The sequence below is a fragment of the Mobula hypostoma genome, chromosome 26 (genome assembly GCF_963921235.1).
Source record: "Mobula hypostoma chromosome 26, sMobHyp1.1, whole genome shotgun sequence".
In the NCBI taxonomy this organism is placed as follows: Eukaryota; Metazoa; Chordata; class Chondrichthyes; order Myliobatiformes; family Myliobatidae; genus Mobula; species Mobula hypostoma.
Genome location: NC_086122.1, coordinates 24814073 through 24831700, shown reverse-complemented (window position 1 = coordinate 24831700; position 17628 = coordinate 24814073). Strand labels below are relative to the sequence as shown.

Here is a 17628-nt window from a genome sequence, read left to right as displayed (position 1 = left end):
CAGAATACTGATATGAGTAAAACCAGGTACAGCAGCTCCAGAAGAGAAAGGCAGCTAAATCAATAATAGCAGATAATGATGTCCAAGCTGACATTAGGAACAGGTGCAAACTGCACCTGAAGACACTTACTCTAAGTGTGCAAAGCATCACAAGAAAATAGATAAATTAATAACAGTTAGAAATGAATGGGTTAAACTTAATAACCACAGTGGGGATATGGTTGCAGAGTGACTATTAGTGGGAATTAAATACTCCAACTGCTTCACCATTAGTTGATAAAATGGAAGTGATTGGGAAAACTTAGGGTGCAGGTGTCTCTTCCAATAAAGGGAGGGCTACAAATAGAGAGAAAAAAAAATCACTTGGAATGCAGAGTAACACACGTCAAAGTTGCTGGTGAACGCAGCAGGCCAGGCAGCATCTCTAGGAAGAGGTACAGTCGGCGTTTCGGGCCGAGACCCTTCATCAGGTCTAACTGAAAGAAGAGCTAGTAAGAGATTTGCAAGTGGGAGGGGGAAGGGGAGATCCAAAACGGTAGGAGAAGACAGGAGGGGGAGGGATGGAGCCAAGAGCTGGACAGTTGATTGGCAAAAGGGATATGAGAGGATCATGGGACAGGAGGCCTAGGGAGAAAGAAAAGGAGGGAAAAAGCCCAGAGAATGGGCAAGGGGTATAGTGAGAAGGACAGAGGGAGAAAAAGGAGAGAAAAAAAGAATGTGTGTATATAAATAAATAATGGATGGGGTAGCCTCCAACCTGATGGCATGAACATTGACCTCAAACTTCCACTAATGCCCCACCTCCCCCTTGTACCCCATCCGTTATTTATTTATATACACACATTCTTTTTCTCTCTCTCCTTTTTCTCCCTCTGTCCTTCTCACTATACCCCTTGCCCATCCTCTGGGCTTTGTCCCTGCCTCCCCCTTTTCTTTCTCCCTAGGCCTCCTGTCCCATGATACTCTCATATCCCTTTTGCCAATCAACTGTCCAGCTCTTGGCTCCATCCCTCCCCCTCCTGTCTTCTTCTATCATTTTGGATCTCCCCCTCCCCCTCCCACTTTCAAATCTCTTACTAGCTCTTTCTTCAGTTAGTCCTGACGAAGGGTCTTGGCCCGAAACGTCGACTGTACCTCTTCCTAGAGATGCTGCCTGGCCTGCTGCATTCACCAGCAACTTTTATGTGTGTTGCTTGAAACTCCAGCATCTGCAGATTTCCTCGTACTTGGAATACAGAATGGATGGAACACAGAAATAATAGGGGCAGAAAAGATTAATGGAACCTTTAGCCAGAGAACAACTCATGAAATTAGAGATTGCATGTAATAAAGGTGATATAATAGTAGTAAACACAAGACTTCAGGTGCTGGAAATCCAAAGCAACACACACAAAATGCTGGAGGAACTCAGCAGGTCAGGTAGCATCTATGGAAATGAATTTTAAAAAATCAACATTTTAGGCCAAGACCCTTCTTCAGGACTCAAGATATAACAATCATTTGGACTTGGGACTTCATAAAGAGGCAACAGACAGATACTTTTGTAACATTGTGGAGAATGATTCAGAAATATAGTATATTAAAGAGGATTTTGTTCAGTTTGTGAAGGAACCAATCAGGGTAGTCTATTTTAGATTTAATATTGCACATTGTGGCACCATTAGTCGATAACCATGTGGCAATGCAATTAAGACTCATTTTCTGGTATCAGGATCATAAAGAGCACTCTGTAAGCACGAACAATGAGTTGCCTAAAACAGATCAAAGGAAAATAGATTTTAAAATTGCCAATTATTTATGATTTGCAAGAAATAATATTTGCTTAAGTGAAATTGCAATTGAAGAACACCAAAGGTCTTCTGGGATACTAAATGGATCAGAGGGACAAGTGAACAACATAAAGTTCAAAATTTGGAGTAAACATATTCTCAACGTACATATATGTTGCCATATACAACCCTGAGATTCGCCTTCTTGTGGACATAGTCAGTAAATCCAAAACCATTCCTGCTGCTGTCTGTAAGGAGTCTGGAGGTTTTCCCCGTGACCACATGGGTTTCCTCCAGGTGCTCCGGTTTCCTCCCATAGTCCAAAGACATGCTGACTGGTAGGTTAATTGGTCATTGTAAATTGTCCCATGATTAGACTAGGATTGAATTGGGTGATTGCTAGGCAGCGAGGCTTGAAAGGCCGGAAGGGCCTACTTCATGCTGCATCTCAATAAATAAGTAAACAAACAAACAAATAAATAAAACAATCAATGAAAGACTGCACCCAACAGGACGTACAAACAATCAATGTGCAAAAAACAACAAACTGTGAAAATATAAAAGAGAAAAAAGGACAAACAAGCAATAAATATCAAGAACATGAGATGAAAAGTCCTTGAATGTGAGTCCATAGGTTGTGGGAACGTTTCAGTGATGGGGCAGGTGAAGCTGAATATAAGTTATCCCCACTGGTTCCAGAGCCTGATGGTTGAAGGGTAATAACTGTTCCTGAACCTGGTAGTGAGAGTCCTGAGGCTTCTGTACCTTCTTCTTGATGACAGCAGTGAGAAGAGAGAGAGCATCACATGGATGGTGGGATTCCCTGATGATGGATACTGTGACAGTGCACTTTGTAGATGTGCTCAATGGTGCAGTAGGCTTTGCCTGTGATGGACCAGACTGTACAGTATCCACTACTTTTTGTAGGATTTGCCATTCATGGGAGAAATATTTTCTATCTACGTTAACATCTTCCAGCTTTGCTTAAATAATCCTGAAAAGTCTTTTACTTTTAGAGAAAATTTATCTGTTAAGATTTTTTTCTGGTGTCCTTTGAAGCCTGACTTGAAAAACCATTGTGAAAGTTACTTGTTAGTTGGGAATATGGTTTATACAAAAGGAGATGTCACTGAACAGAAATAATTGTTGGAACTTCAATTGGATTAGCACGATGGCTCAGCGGGTAGTGCTGTTGTTGTAAAGCTCCAATGGAGCAAAATCACCCCTGACCTTGATTACTGTTGGTGTGGACTTTGCATTTTCTTATTTGGACTTTGTAAGTGGTATCCCCACACACTCCTTTCCCCAACAACATTGCAAATTGTGGCTGAGTATTAATTGGCAAAGATCTGGCAAATGGGATATAATGTAGGAACATGGGAGATCACCCTTTTTGCAGGAAGAAGAAGCATATTACATACATGGTGAGAGACTGCAGATGTCTGATACGCAGAAGAATCTGGATATTCAAGGAAATCCATCATAAAAAACAGTATGCTGATGAAGTGAGTAATTAGGAAAGCCAGCCAAATGTTATTATTAATGTCAGGGGAATCAAATAAAAAGTAGTAAGGTTATGCTTTTGGTATGTTCAAAGCATTGGTATACATCAGGAGGAATGTACTCAGTACTTTCTCCCTATTTAAGGCAGGATGTTGCTCCAGTGGAGGCAGTTCAGAGAAGCCTTATTAGACTAAAACCAGGAACAGGGTAATTGCCTTATGAGGAAAGATTGACCAGTGCATCCACATCTGCTGGAATGTAAAATTCTGAGAATCTATCCAGTCGACTTGAGTGAAACATGTAAGATCCTGAGAGGTCTGACAGAGCAGATAATTGGAACATGGGAATCCATTTAGAAATAAATGGTAAAATGAATAAATCTTTTTCTCTCGGAGATGCGAACTTTTGGAACTATCTTCTTAAAGGGCAATAGAAGCAGACTCCTTGAATATTTTTAAGGCAGAGAAGCTAGGTACTCAAAGCAATTGGTGAAAGGTTATGTCAGTGAATGGAAATGCAGAGCTGAGGGTACAGTGAGATCAGCAATGGTTTTACTAAATGCAGACCAGGCATGAGGGGTTGATGGCCTATCCCAGCATCTAATTTGTATATTTCTTAGTTGGTATGTTCCTGTTCATTTCTAATATGGGAATTATACAGACTGCACTAGACTGTGAATCACTGCCTGAATTTATAGCTTCAGTTTAAGTAAACTTGATAAAACATATTTTGAGTGTTAATAAATTTCTAACTGAATTGTTCATTCCAATATTGACGAGGGTTGAACAGTATAATTACAGAGGCATGCAAAAGTTTGGGCACCCCTGGTCAAAACTTCTGTTGCTGTGAATAGATAAGTGAGTGAAAGATGAACTGATTTCCAAAATGCATAAAGTTAAAGGTAACACATTTCTTTAATATTTTAAGCAAAATTACTTTTTTATTTCCATTTTTTACAGTTTCAAAATAACAAAAAAGGAAAAGGGCCTGAAGCAAAAGTTTGGGCACCCTGCATGGTCAGTACTTAGTAACACCCCCTTTGGCAAGTATCACAGCTTGTAAGTGCTTTCTGTAGCCAGCTAAGACTCTTTCAGTTCTTGTTTGGGGGATTTTCGCCCATTCTTCCTTGCAAAAGGCTTCTAGTTCTGTGAGATTCTTGGGCAGTCTTGCATGCACTGCTCTTTTGAGGTCTATCCACAGATTTTCGATGATGTTTAGGTCAGGGGATTGTGAGGGCCATGACAAAACCTTCAGCTTGCGCCTCTTGAGGTAGTCCATCGTGGATTTTGAGGTGTGTTTAGGATCATTATCCTGTTGCAGAAGCCATCTCCTTTTCATCTTCTGCTTTACAGATGGTGTGATGTTTGCTTCCAGAATTTGCTGGTATTTAATTGAATTCATTCTTCCCTCTACCAGTGAAATGTTCCCCGTACCACTGCCTGTAACACAAGCCCAAGGCATGATCGATCCACCCCCGTGCTTAACAGTTGGAGAGGTGTTCTTTTCATGAAATTCTGCACCCTTTCTTTTCCAAATATACCTTTGCTCGTTGCGGCCGATAAGTTCTATTTTAACTTCATCAGTCCACAGGACTTGTTTCCAAAATGCATCAGGCTTGTTTAGATGTTCCTTTGCGAATTTCTGACACTGAATTTAGTGGTGAGGATGCAGGAAAGGTTTTCTTCTGATGACTCTTCCATGAAGGTCATATTTGTGTAGGTATTGCTGCACAGTAGAACAGGGCACCACCACTCCAGAGTCTGCTAAATCTTTCTGAAGGTCTTTTGCAGTCAAACGGGGTTTTGATTTGCCTTTCTACCAATCCTACAAGCTGTTCTCTCGGAAAGTTTTCTTGGTCTTCCAGACCTTAACTTGACCTCCACCATTCCTGTTAACTGCCATTTCTTAATTACATTACGAACTGAGGAAATGGCTACCTGAAAACGCTTTGCTATCTTCCTATAGCCTTCTCCTGCTTTGTGGGCATCATTTATTTTAATTTTTAGAGTGCTAGGCAGCTGCTTAGAGGAGCCCATGGCTGCTGATTGTTGGGACAAGGTTTGAGGAGTCAGGGTATTTATAAAGCTTTGAAATTTGCATCACCTGGCCGTTCCTAACGATGACTGTGAACAAACCATAGCCCTAACAAGCTAATTAAGGTCTGAGACCTTGGTAAAAGTTATCTGAGAGCTCAAATCTCTTGGGGTACCCAAACTTTTGCATGGTGCTCCTTTCCTCTTCTTCACTCTAAAATTGTACAAAACAAAAATAATACACTAATCTTGTTTAAAATGTTGAAAAGAATGTTTCATCTTTAACTTTATGACTTTTGGAGATCAGTTCATCTTCTACTCACTTAACTATTCACAGTAACAGAAATTTTGACCAGGGTGCACAAACTTCTGCATGCCACTGTATTTACAAATGTCAGTCTGTGACAGGCTGTGACTAAAGTCGTGACCCTTTTTTTGAGAGAAAGGAAGAAAGCTTGAGATTAGCATATCTGGCAAACATGTGTTTTGGAAGGGTAACTTTAATGGAATAATGCACTTAGTACAGGAATACATATGTAGATATAGTCATGTTGTCTAAGCATCTCAAGTGGGTCTTTGAAGAAAAGTTTGATAAAATGTCTGATAATAAAAGTTTAGAAATAGTTGGACGAAGTCTGAAGGCAGCTGACTGAAAACTGTCAAAACCTCAGGTTGTTAGTCATGGTTTCTGAGGGTTCATTTTTTTTTTACAGTTTCATTGTTTTTACTTCTTGAATAGAGAATTGATGATTCTTTTGCTTCAGGCCGTGGCTGTTTTTGTAACGGTTTCTGATTTTGTTTTCCATAAATGCTTGCTATGACCTTGCAGGTGATAAATTTGATAGCTTTGCTTTTTTTCGGATGATGTTCTATGCTTAATGTGCATTTAGTCAAGGACTTGAATTAAGAGTTTAATTCATCAAATAAACTAAATCAAACCTTGAATAATACAAGGATATAGAGAACAGAAAACTCCGGTCAGAAACACTACAAATTAGCATCAACATCAACCAAGCACTGAGGGGATAGTAATGGCCCTTTAAATACATCTCAGGGCAGAATTCATGCTTTGCTAACCCCCAAAAATCAGACAAAACAATAAATCCAAGAAGTTAAACAAGAGTACAGGTTAATGAGGGCCCAAAGCCTAGATAACAAGTCCCTGACTAAATGCACATTAAACTCTTAGTTTAACTTTATTATTCCAAGTGTTTTCCTGTGCCTGGATCTGAACATGAACCCTGATGGGCTCGGGTGACCTGTCAAAACTTTTAGACATCATGGCGAGTTTTTGCAAACTCCTCAGGAAGTTAAGGTGCTGCCATGCTTCATATCTGTACTCATGTGCAAGGCCCAGGACAGGTCCTGTGAAAATAATAACACTGAGGAATTTAAAGTTGCTGACCGTCTCCACCTCTGATGAGGACTGGCTCATGGACCTCTGGTTTCCTCCTCCTGATGTCAACAGTCAGCTCCTTGGTCTTGCTGACATTGAGTAAGAGGTTGTTGTTATTGCACCACTCAACCAGATTTTCAAACTCTCTCCTATGTGCTGATTCATCACTACCTTTGATTTGGCTTACGACAGTGGTGTTTTCAGCAAACTTGAATATGGCATTGGAGCTGTGCTTAGCCACACAGTCATTAGTGTTAAGTGAGTAGAGTAGGGGGTGCTAAGCACACAGCCCTGAGCTGCACTTGTGCTGATGGAGATCCTGGAGATATTGTTGCCAATCCGAACTGACTGGGGTCTGGAAGTGAGGAAAATAAGGATCCAATTGCACAAGGAAGCCCAGGTCTGGGAGCTTATTGTTTAGTTTTGAAGGGATGATGGTATTGAATGCTGAGCTGTAGTCAGTAAAGAGCATCCTGATGTATGCACCTTTGTTGTCCTGATGTTCCAAGGTTGAGTGAAGGACCAATGAGATGGCATTTGCTGTTGACCTGTTGCTCCGGTAGGCAAATTGGAGCAGATCTAAGTCACTTCTCAGACAGGAATTGATGTATTTCATCACGGTGGATGTGGATGTCAGCAGGTCACCATGTTCTTCTTGGGCACTGGTATAACTGAAGCCTGCTTGAAACATGTGAGTACCTCAGACTGCCTTAACCTAAATGTTGGTAGGCAATTCAAAACTTTAAATATAAAAAGGGGAAGAATAAAAGCCTATAAAAAAGAAATTGGTGGACACCACAAAGGGAGGTCATGGGTAAACACTACAGGAATTAAGTCATTCACTGTACCAGCTGGAAATTTATGAGCTGGGGGTAAAGATGGGAAGACAACAAGCAGTTATATACATAACAGCTGTAGAGGGTACCATTCTAACAACCTGTGAACATCTGGAGTGGGAAGATGAGAGTTCAGGGCTCAAGAAAGATGGAACAACCTATGTGTGACAGTTGCAGTTCGTTGTGGTGACTTTGATAGTAAAACAGGAAGTTAAGACTGCCAGATGGAAACAATCACAAAATAGTCATGGCCTCTGACATATATTCCAATGCAGAATGTCTGGCTTTAAGTGATGAGGTCAACAGAAAGATGGAGGCAAACATGGACCACTTTCAAACTGGGGATCATTCTTTTGTCTTGGGAACTAATATTGAAGCCATGCTTGATGCTACTGCTTGGGAGATGGGAATTATCCTTGAGGAGGTTTTCTAAGCTTCCCTAACTAACAGGCATTCTGGACCCTGAACCTGTATGAACTGTGGAGAAATGCTGGCAGAGAAAAGATGAAATCCCAACGCTATCTGATTGAGCAGCCTGAAAAAAAAACAGGTGTAGCACAGATGTGCTGAGAGTCACTTGATACAAGTAATTACAGAATTGGTTACACGTTAATGAAACAGAATAAGCAGAAGCAAGATAATACACAGGAAGTTCAGTCCTACCAAACCTATCAATGCTTAATCAAATAAAGACATGTGATGATATTTAAGAGCCTGGCTGTGGCTAGATCTTCCATTGTGTTGCATTAAAAAGGGCTACTCTAAAAGATATTTTCTTGATGAGGTCAGGCACGATGGAGAAGAATCAGAGAAAATGAGGCATGAGAGGATGACAGGAACAACAATCAAAAACTGAGAGAATGGATGAGTACTGCTTCCAGGACCAATATGGGAAGAAGGTGATCCATTTTGTAATTTATTTATTGAGATACAGCACGGAGTAGGCCCTTCAAGTCACACCACCCCAGCAATCCCGATTTTAATCCTAGCCTAATCACAGGACAATTTACAATGACCAACTAACTTACCAATTGGTACATCTTTGGATTATGGGAGGGGAGGAGAAGATGGCGGCACAACGCAGCGCACGCGGCCGCTCCGAATTGATATCGTATTTGTTAAATAGGGGCCATGCACAATCCTGATTTGATGGAGACAGACATGAGAAGCACGGAGGAACATCTGGAGAAACTTCTGAAATGCCTGCTTTGCTGCCGCTGCTACTGTGCGCTCGAGAATCTCCGGAGGGGAAGGCCCCAAATCCTCGACTTTGCCTATTGCCTGTTGCCGGGGCTGGGGTCGAAGCGCTCGGCAGAGATGGTGCTCGGTGTTGGAGGCTTGAAGTTTTCGGACAGACTCAGAGTCGGACTGTGGGTGCTTCCAGGGTGCTGCATCAGCAAGTTTGCGGCACTGGAAGCTCATGGCAGGGAGAGTTTCTCCCCTCAACTGTCTGCGTGAGATGATGGGACTTTCGAGAGACTTTGAGACTTTTTTTTTTACTGTGTCCATCGTCTGTTCTTCATCAAATTACGGTATTGCTTTGCACTGTCGTAACTATATGTTATAATTATGTGGTTTTTGTCAGTTTTTTTTAGTCTTGGTTTGTCTTGTGTTTCTGTGGTATCATTCTGGAGGAACAAATTGTATCATTTCTTAATGCATGCATTACTAAATGACAATAAAAGAGGACTGCGTATCCTCATAATCTAATCTAAAAACCGGAGCACCTGGAGAAAACCCACATAGTCATGGGGAGAACATACAAGCTCCTTACAGGCAGCAGCAGGAATTGAACCTGGGTTGCTGGTACTGTAGAGTGTTGTATTAACCACTGTGCTACCGTGCCGTGCTGTCCATATACATCACTCCCATATTTTATTGCTTTAGTTTAAGCTAGTAGTTCCCAACCCGGGGTCCATGGACCCCTCGGTTAAAGGTAGGGGCCCACGGCATAAAAGAAGTTGGGGACCTCTGGTTTAAGCAATTTTGACAAGCTTGTGCTAAATTTATCTTAATAAAGTGGCTGCACAGCTGAATTTTCTTTGTCCCATTTGTTCATATACCAAAATGGTGACATGTTTATTTATAATAGGTTAGAGATACTTAGGGCCCTTTTCTGCCACAAAGTACATTCATTTTCAAAGTATATATACTATATATAGTACTGCATAAAAGTCTTGGGCACTTATATATAGCTAGGGTGCCTAAGACTTTTGCACAGTGCTGTATATTGGTTAAAATAGGAAAGTGGTTGGGAAACAGAAATAGGAGTACTTAGTTTTGTATTAGCTCAGTAGTATTAAATGTTATTTGGTGACTGGAAAGACTTAATGTACAGTACTGTGCAATCCTGAGATTTGTCTCCCTTGCATGAAACTCATCCAGTGCCAGTCCAATTCCAATATGGTTTTGGTAGATCCAGAAGACTAGGAACTAGCTAATGAATAAGGCATAAAGACAGGAAATGCAATGAAACAGGGAAAAAACAAATTAGGATAAAGGGAATAAACCTAAGATATAAGCAACACTAGTTTCTTTAAGGTTGGTACATCTGGTGGTGGTAATGGGAATAAGCTCCTAGCTATTAAAAGCTCTCAATAATGTGCGTCTCAAATTGCCTCTGACAACCGTCCAGTTCCTGGCCTTCACATGTAGCTTAGCTACTAAGCCTGGCAGAACCATTTCTACTGACAGGAGAAGGGGCAAAGGCAGGTTACTGCTGCCTTAGAACCAGTCCCTTCTGGCAGATGGGGCTCATCAACCATGGTTGGCAGCTCATCTAGGAGAAGGAAAATTAAGATTTCAAACCGCTGCTGATTTGCAGCTAAACCCATTCACGGGGAAGGCTTTGGGAGTAAACTCCCAGGGAAAAATCCCTAAGGCTGTCCTACATTGAGTTCAAGGCTAACAGAGGAGAGTCTCAGTGGTCGGGTCTCTGGCATTGAGTCTGCCTCTGTGACTCAGAAGGGAAGGTGTGACACGAGTCACTCTGTTGTGATGGGGATTTGTTAGTTAGGGGAATAGACAGGAGGCTCTGTTGGTGAGAATGAGATGCCTAGATGGTATGTTGCCTCCCGTGTGCCAGGGTCCAGGATATCTCGGATCAAGTCCTCGGCATAGTTAAGTGGGAGGGTGAACAGCCAGAAGTAGTCCATGTAGATACTGTTACGAGAATACACATAAAATTAAGATGTTTGCTGGCCTGGGCTAGCATCAGTGGCATCAGCAGTTGGTCTGCCACCTGCCCTCAGGGGAAGGAGAGATAAGGAACAATGGAGCAGCGTCTGGAGATGTGTAATGAAGGGATGTGGGAGGAAGAGCTGTCTGGAGCGGCTCCCCCCTTTGAACCCTGAACTGTTTGAAGTGATGGACAGGCGATACCCCAGCAGGGGGATAAAAAGGGACAGGTTCGCTAAGACAGACACACACGCCACCCGAGGTAACGAGACCCTGGAAGCGGTGCGCTTCTCACGAGTGGGTGAGAAGTAACAAACAACGACCAGGGTGGAAAGGTACGATCAGCGGGAACCCGGTGTGTGTCCGCCCTTGCCTGGGTGCCGGGTTCACTGCAGAGGATCGACCGCATCTGGAGGAGGGGTCACAGTCGGTGACCTCAGGTGACATCACCAAGGACCTGCCCAAAAGCTGTTTGTGAGCCATCTCGCTGGTCTGTGAGCCATCTTGCTGGTCTGTGAGTGAAGCCGTTCTGAATGATGAGTTGTTCCTGTTCTCTCTGTCTCTCTTCCCCCACGTTGTCCATCGCCATGGAAACGATTACTGCGAACTGAACTTTGAGTCATTTTGAAATTTGGTCATTTACCCCTAGACAACGATAGAGCTTGATTGATGCTGTTATCTTAATTCTGTGCACATGTGTGTTTATCATCACTGAACTGTTGCATTTATTATCCTTTCGATTACTGTGTTGCTTGTTTCCTTAATAAAACTTTCTTAGTTCTAGTACTCCAGACTCCAACTGAGTGATCCATTTCTGCTGGTTTGGCAACCCAGTTACGGGGTACGTAACAATACCAAAGACATGGGTAGGATGAGTGATGAAGTTCTGCGTAGGGAGTTCAGGGTGTAAGGTGCTAAGTTAAAGGACAGGATCTCCAGGGCTGTGATCTCAGGATTGCTATCCATGCCATATGCTAGTGAGGCCAGAACTAGGAAGATTATACAGTTTGATACGTGGCAAAGGAGTTGGTATAGGAGGGAGGGCAAAAGATTTTTGGATCACTGGACTCTCTTTCAGGGAAAGTGCACAGAAGGGTCGGTTTGCACCTGAATTGGAGGGTGACTAATATCCTAGTGGGAAGGTTTGTTAATGCTGCGTGGTGATGTTTAAACTAGGGTTGCAGGGGAACAGGAACCAGAGTGCTAGAAAAGTTAGTGGAGAGGTTGTGGAGGTAGATGTCAGTAAGACCTCAGACAAAGTTAGGAATCAAAAGGTTGAGCATGGTGCAACTAGTGTCCTGAGCTGCCTATATTTCAATGCAAGAAGTATCGTAGAAGAGGCCTACCATCATGCTGAAGATAAGGTAGCTGGTTTACAGAGGCAATATGCAGTGAGGAGAGGCTGTTGATAGGGCAAAATTGCACTCAACAGGATGAGTTGCAATATGAAAGGCGGACAAAATCAAAAATGGTGAATACAAGACTGAAGGTGTTGTATCTGAATACGCACAGTATATGGAATAAGGTAATTAACTTGCAGTGCAATTGCAGATTGGTGGGTATGACATTGTAGGTATCACTGAATTGTGACTGAAAGATTATAGCTGGGAGCTTAATGTCCAAGAATACACATTGTATCGAAAAGATAGGCAGGAAGACAGAGGCGTTGTTGTTGGTAAAAAATGAAAACAAATCATTAGAAAGAAGTGACATAGGGTCCAGAATGTGTTGAATCATTGCGGATAGAGCTAAGGAACAGCATGGGTAAAAAGACCCTGATGGGAGTTTTATAAAGACCCCAAACAGTCGTAAGGATGTGGCCTACAAACTACAACAGGAGATAGAAAATGTATGCCAAGAGGACAATGTTACAATTGTCATGGGGGATTTCAATATGCAGGTTGGTGCTGGATTACAGGAGGGGGAATTTCAAGAGTGCCTACGAGAACAGCTCATGGTTAAGCCCACTAGAGGAAAAGCTATTCTAGATTGGGTGTTGTGCAATGAACCAGAATTGATTTGAGAGCTTAAGGTAAAAGAACCCTTGGGGAAAAGTTATCATAATATGATCAAATTCACCCTGAAATTTGAGAAGCAGAAGCTAAAGTCAGATGTATCATTATTACAGTGGAATAAAGGGAGTTACAGAGACATGAGAGAGGAGTTGGCCAGAATTGTTTGGAAAGATCACTGGCAGGGATGACGGCAAAGCAGCAATGATTGTAATTTCTGGAAGCAATTTGGATGGAACAGGATATAAACGTCCCAAAGAGGAAGAAGTATTCTAAAAGAAAAATGACATAATCGTGGCTAACAAGAGAAGTCAGAGCCAACAAAACAGCCAACGAGAGGGCATATAATAGAGCAAAAAATAGTGGGAAGTTAGAGGATTGGGAAGCTTTCAAATACTAACAGAAGGCAACTAAAAAGTCATTAAAAAGGTAAAAATGGAAAATGAAAGTAAGCTTGCCAATAATATTAAAGAGGATAACAAAAGTTTCTTCAGATACAAAAAGTGTAAAAGAGAAGTGAGAGTGGATATCGGACTGCTGGAAAATGATGCTGGAGAATTAGTAATGGGGACAACAAAATGGCAGAGGAACTGAGTAAGTTGCTTGAATTTCCAGCATCTGCAGATTTCCTCGTGTTTGAGGAACTGAGTAAGTAATTTGCATCAGCCTTCATTGTTAAAGACACTAGCAGTATGGTGGAAGTTCCAGGTGTCGGGGGCATGAAGTATGTGAAGTTACCATAAGAGAAAAGGTTCTTGGGAAACTGAAAGGTCTGAAGGTAGATAAGTCACATGGACCAGATGGTGTACACCCCAGAGTTCTGAAAGAGGTGGCTGAAGAGATTGTGAGAATATAAAAGCAAGGATATAATGTTGAAACTTTATAATGTACTGGTGAGGCCTCACTTGGGAGTATTGTGAGCAGGTTTGAGATCCTTATCTTAGAAAGGATGTACTGGAACTGGAGAGGGTTCAAAGGAGGTTCTCAGAAATGATTCCAGCATTGAATTGCTTGTCATATGAGAGTGTTTGATGGCTCTGGGCCTGTATTCACCAGAATTCAGAAGAATGAGAGGTGACCTCAATGAAACCTATTGAATGCTGAAAGCCCTTTATAGAGTGGATATGGGGAGGATGTTTCCTGTGGTGGGAGAGTCCAAGACCAGAGGAAATAGCCTCAGAATAGAGGGGTGTCCTTTTAGAAAGGAGATGAGGAGGGTTTTTTTTTTAGCCAGAGTGGTGAATCTGTGGAATTCTGTGCCACAGACAGTTGTGAAAGCCAAGTTTTTATGTATATTTAAAGCAGAAGTTGGTAGGTTCTTGATTGGTCAGGGCATGAAGGGCTATGGGGAAAAGGCAGGAGATTGGGACTGAGAGGAATATTTAGATCAGCTGTGATGAAATGGCGGAGCAGACTCGATGGGCCAAAGGACCTAATTCTGCTCCTATGGTCTTATGGCCCCCTGTGACGCTGCTAGTGCCAAACTGTATCAGTCTCTGCCATTCCTTTAGGTGGAGAGGGGGAGCTTGCTCTCCATATTATATTGTCCAGGCTTGCGTATCTAGGCAGCTGGGATGCAACATCCACGGTTGACTCTGACCGACGGAGGCCTCACTCATAAGCAACACCTCATAAATATTTACATTGTGACTAAACTATAAATACTTTGAAATAAATACCTCAAACAGACAAATAGATAAAACTTAAATCTTAGATGTTATGATGCATAGTATCTGATGAAAGGTAAACTTGAGGTAAAAGAATGGTCATCCCCTATGTGATGTCCAAAACCTTGACATAGTTCTACTTCATTCTTTGTTGCAGCTACATTCACTCTTCTCCAGCTCTCCCTTCCCCCAATCAGGAATAAGATACAAAATCCTGAAAGCATGTACCAACAAACTCAAGGACAGCTCCTACTCCACTGTTATAAGACTATTGAATGGTTTCCTTGTATGATACAATGGACTCTTAATCTCACAATCTACTTTGTTATGATCTTACACCTTATAGTCTACCTGTGCTATACTTTTTCTGTAGCTGTTACACTTTGTTCTGCAATCTGTTATTGTTTTAACTTGTTCAACTCAATGCACTGTGCAATGAATTGATTAATAAGAGCAGTATGCAAGACAAGCATTTCACTGTACCTTGATACATAAACCAATTCCATTCATATGATGTCACTGAAAACATTAGTTTTCTTACTCTGCTGTAGAGATATTTTATGCAATTCAGTCTGATGTGAATTTTTCAAGAGAGGGTCTGGGTCCACTACTTCAATTTCAGTAAAACTACTTCAACTTGTATTAGTTAGGTTAATATTTTTTGTATATTTGGTTCGTAAAACCACCACATTTTGTCAAAAAAAACCCTATGTAAGAACAAACAAATGCAATGACAACACAAAATTGAGATGATTTCAAACATGAGAAAGTCTGCAGATGCTGGAAATCCAAAGCAACACACGCAAAAACACTGGAGGAACTCAGCAGGTCAAGCAGCATCTATGGAAATGAATAATTCCTCAGGTTTGAGAAGGAAGGAGGAAGATGCCAGAATGTAAAGGTGGGGGGGGGAGGGGAAAGAGGCTAGCTGTAAGGTGATTGGTGAAGCCAGATGGGTGGGAAAGGTCAAGGGTTGGAGAGGAAGGAATCTGATAGGAGAGGAGAGTGGACCATAGAAGAAAGGGAAGGAGGAGGGGGCCTGAGGGAAGTAATGGGTAGGTGAGAAGTGAAAGGTCAGTGGGGTATAGAGGAGGGTACACCTAGGGGATTAAATTGCTCACTGGAAGATGCCATCAGGTTGGAGGGTACCTAGCTGAAATGGAAAGAGATGATTTAAATTTTTTGATGCATTCTATTTTCCTCTGTTACTATCCACTTGTTTGATTCATACAGGAATTCACATATGAATGGAGGCTGAGGTGATTGACCTAAACCTATTGAACTATAGAAGAATGAAAGCTGAACTAATACACCTATGATTCTGAGGGGGAATTGATGGGCTGGATGCTAAGTGGATGTTTCCCTTTACAGAGATAACTAGAAGTAGAGAGCATCACTTCAGAATAAAGGATCCTTCATTTCAGCTGAAAATGATGAGGAGTTTCTTTTCTCAGAGGGGTCTGAATCTTTTGCAGTCTATACCCCAGATCAATGGAGACAGAGTCATCGAATACTTTAAGGCCAAATTTAACAAGCCATTTAAAATAGAGTGGAGTCAAGTGGTATGCAAAGAGGATGGCTAAATATATTAGTGAACTGGTAAATATATCTACATTGTACCTAATCTGTAAACACTTAGAAATAAATATCACAAGCAGTCAAATGTATAAATTTTAAATCTTGGTCCAGTGACATACCGTTCATTGAATAGCGGGACAGGCAGCGCCAACTAGCCGGCTCTTGATCCCAATGTGTTAAATAAACCTGCCAATAAGAAAATAATGAAGGCCCTAACAGCTTTTAAGTTACTAGTTAGCCCAGGTTAATTGACCATACACAGCTGTATAGAGTGGAATGCAACTTCTCAACACAAAAGGGGTTTGGACATCGACGCGTTGGGAGGCAGGGTATTGCTGTCGCTGGTACAAACACCAGAACAACACCCAGCACACTAAAAGAGGGCGCAACTGCGGGATCGCTGGTGAATTTGGCGCATTCGCAGCCTTCAGGAGGAATGACAATCCAGGACCGCGCTGAATGGGACCAAGGAGGAGGGTCGCTTCTGTCAGTCCTCGTTCCCTCCAAAGCACACTGCATTAGCTGACCCTGTCAGCTGAAAATTAGGCCAGTCGCCCTGCTTAACATCAACGAACAGAACGGAAACCATCAACGGACGCCGGCCACTTGTCATTCCATTGACGTGGACCGGGGGGGGGTGATTTGGCGCACGGAACCCTGGGAACTGTAGTTCCCGTGACACGGTTTAACCCTGGCAAATAATCTGGAGGAAACTCCAACTCCCAAATGTAGAATTATGCGCACGCGCGTAGACCTTCAGCCAGTGTAACCTAACTTGGCAGCTCAATTATCCCGCCCACTATCTTGTTTTCCATTCGCTACGGTACTAGGCCTGGCTTCTAAGTGGTGTGTGCGAATGTCAATCAATATGTACGCCGCGATTTCCGGTGTAAAATTAGGTTGGCAGGACGTGTGGGCATCGGTTTGATCTCTGCCTTGATTAAAAGGTGGAAAGGTAAATACAGAAAGAAATAGGTAATTCTGGGTTTTAACGATTTTATGATATTACAATTGAGTTTTGAGGGATGTCCGTTAAACAGAATTAGAGATTGTAACCCTAAGCTCTGACCTCTTGGTGTATTCATTGGGAACTGTGTTGCAGCAGAACAGTTATAACCACTGAAATGGTTCAACGTCTAATTCTTGGCACAATTTATTTTTGTGCCTGCTATTTTATAGGAAGTTTATTTTTTTTGAAGGTTTCTTCTTGGCTCAAAAGCAATCTGTGACGTCATAAAAAAGAGCCTTGAACCAATTATTTTTTTGGGGAAAAAAATTAGTCTATCAGAACAGAACCTGAAACAATAGCCTAGTTGAGCTTCCTGAGTACTGCTAATGAATAGTATTCAAAATTTAGACCTTCATTTGCTAAACAGTATTCAGCTATTGTTAATGCCTGATATTTTCTATCAGCTTTTAATGTGAAACTGGGGTAAAGAGTTAATGGAACCCAATAGCAACTTAAAAAAAACAATGCAGCTTTTCTTGATGATGGCAGTTCATTGCCTGAAAGCATTTTTTATGCAAGATGTGTATTTATGAATGAAAATAGTACTATTTAAAATAGTGGTGCTACCTAATGTTATGAGTCACTGTGTTTTTGTCAACAATGCATACTGCGTCTACATGATAACAATCAGTTTTTTAAAAAAATCAG

The 17628-nt window shown here is 41.8% G+C and overlaps 1 protein-coding gene across 2 annotated transcripts in view; it reads left to right on the top strand.

The window, feature by feature from the left end:
- Positions 1-16860: 16860 nt before the first annotated feature.
- The window catches only part of zbtb8b (zinc finger and BTB domain containing 8B), a 31151-nt gene continuing 30383 nt past the window's right edge, over positions 16861-17628 (top strand). The window contains exon 1 of one of the 2 annotated variants that reach the window (XM_063033591.1): positions 16861-16946. The gene's annotated coding sequence lies outside the window, so the exon portion shown is untranslated. The remainder of the gene's footprint in view (positions 16947-17628) is intronic. The other variant, XM_063033590.1, reaches the window with a different exon arrangement.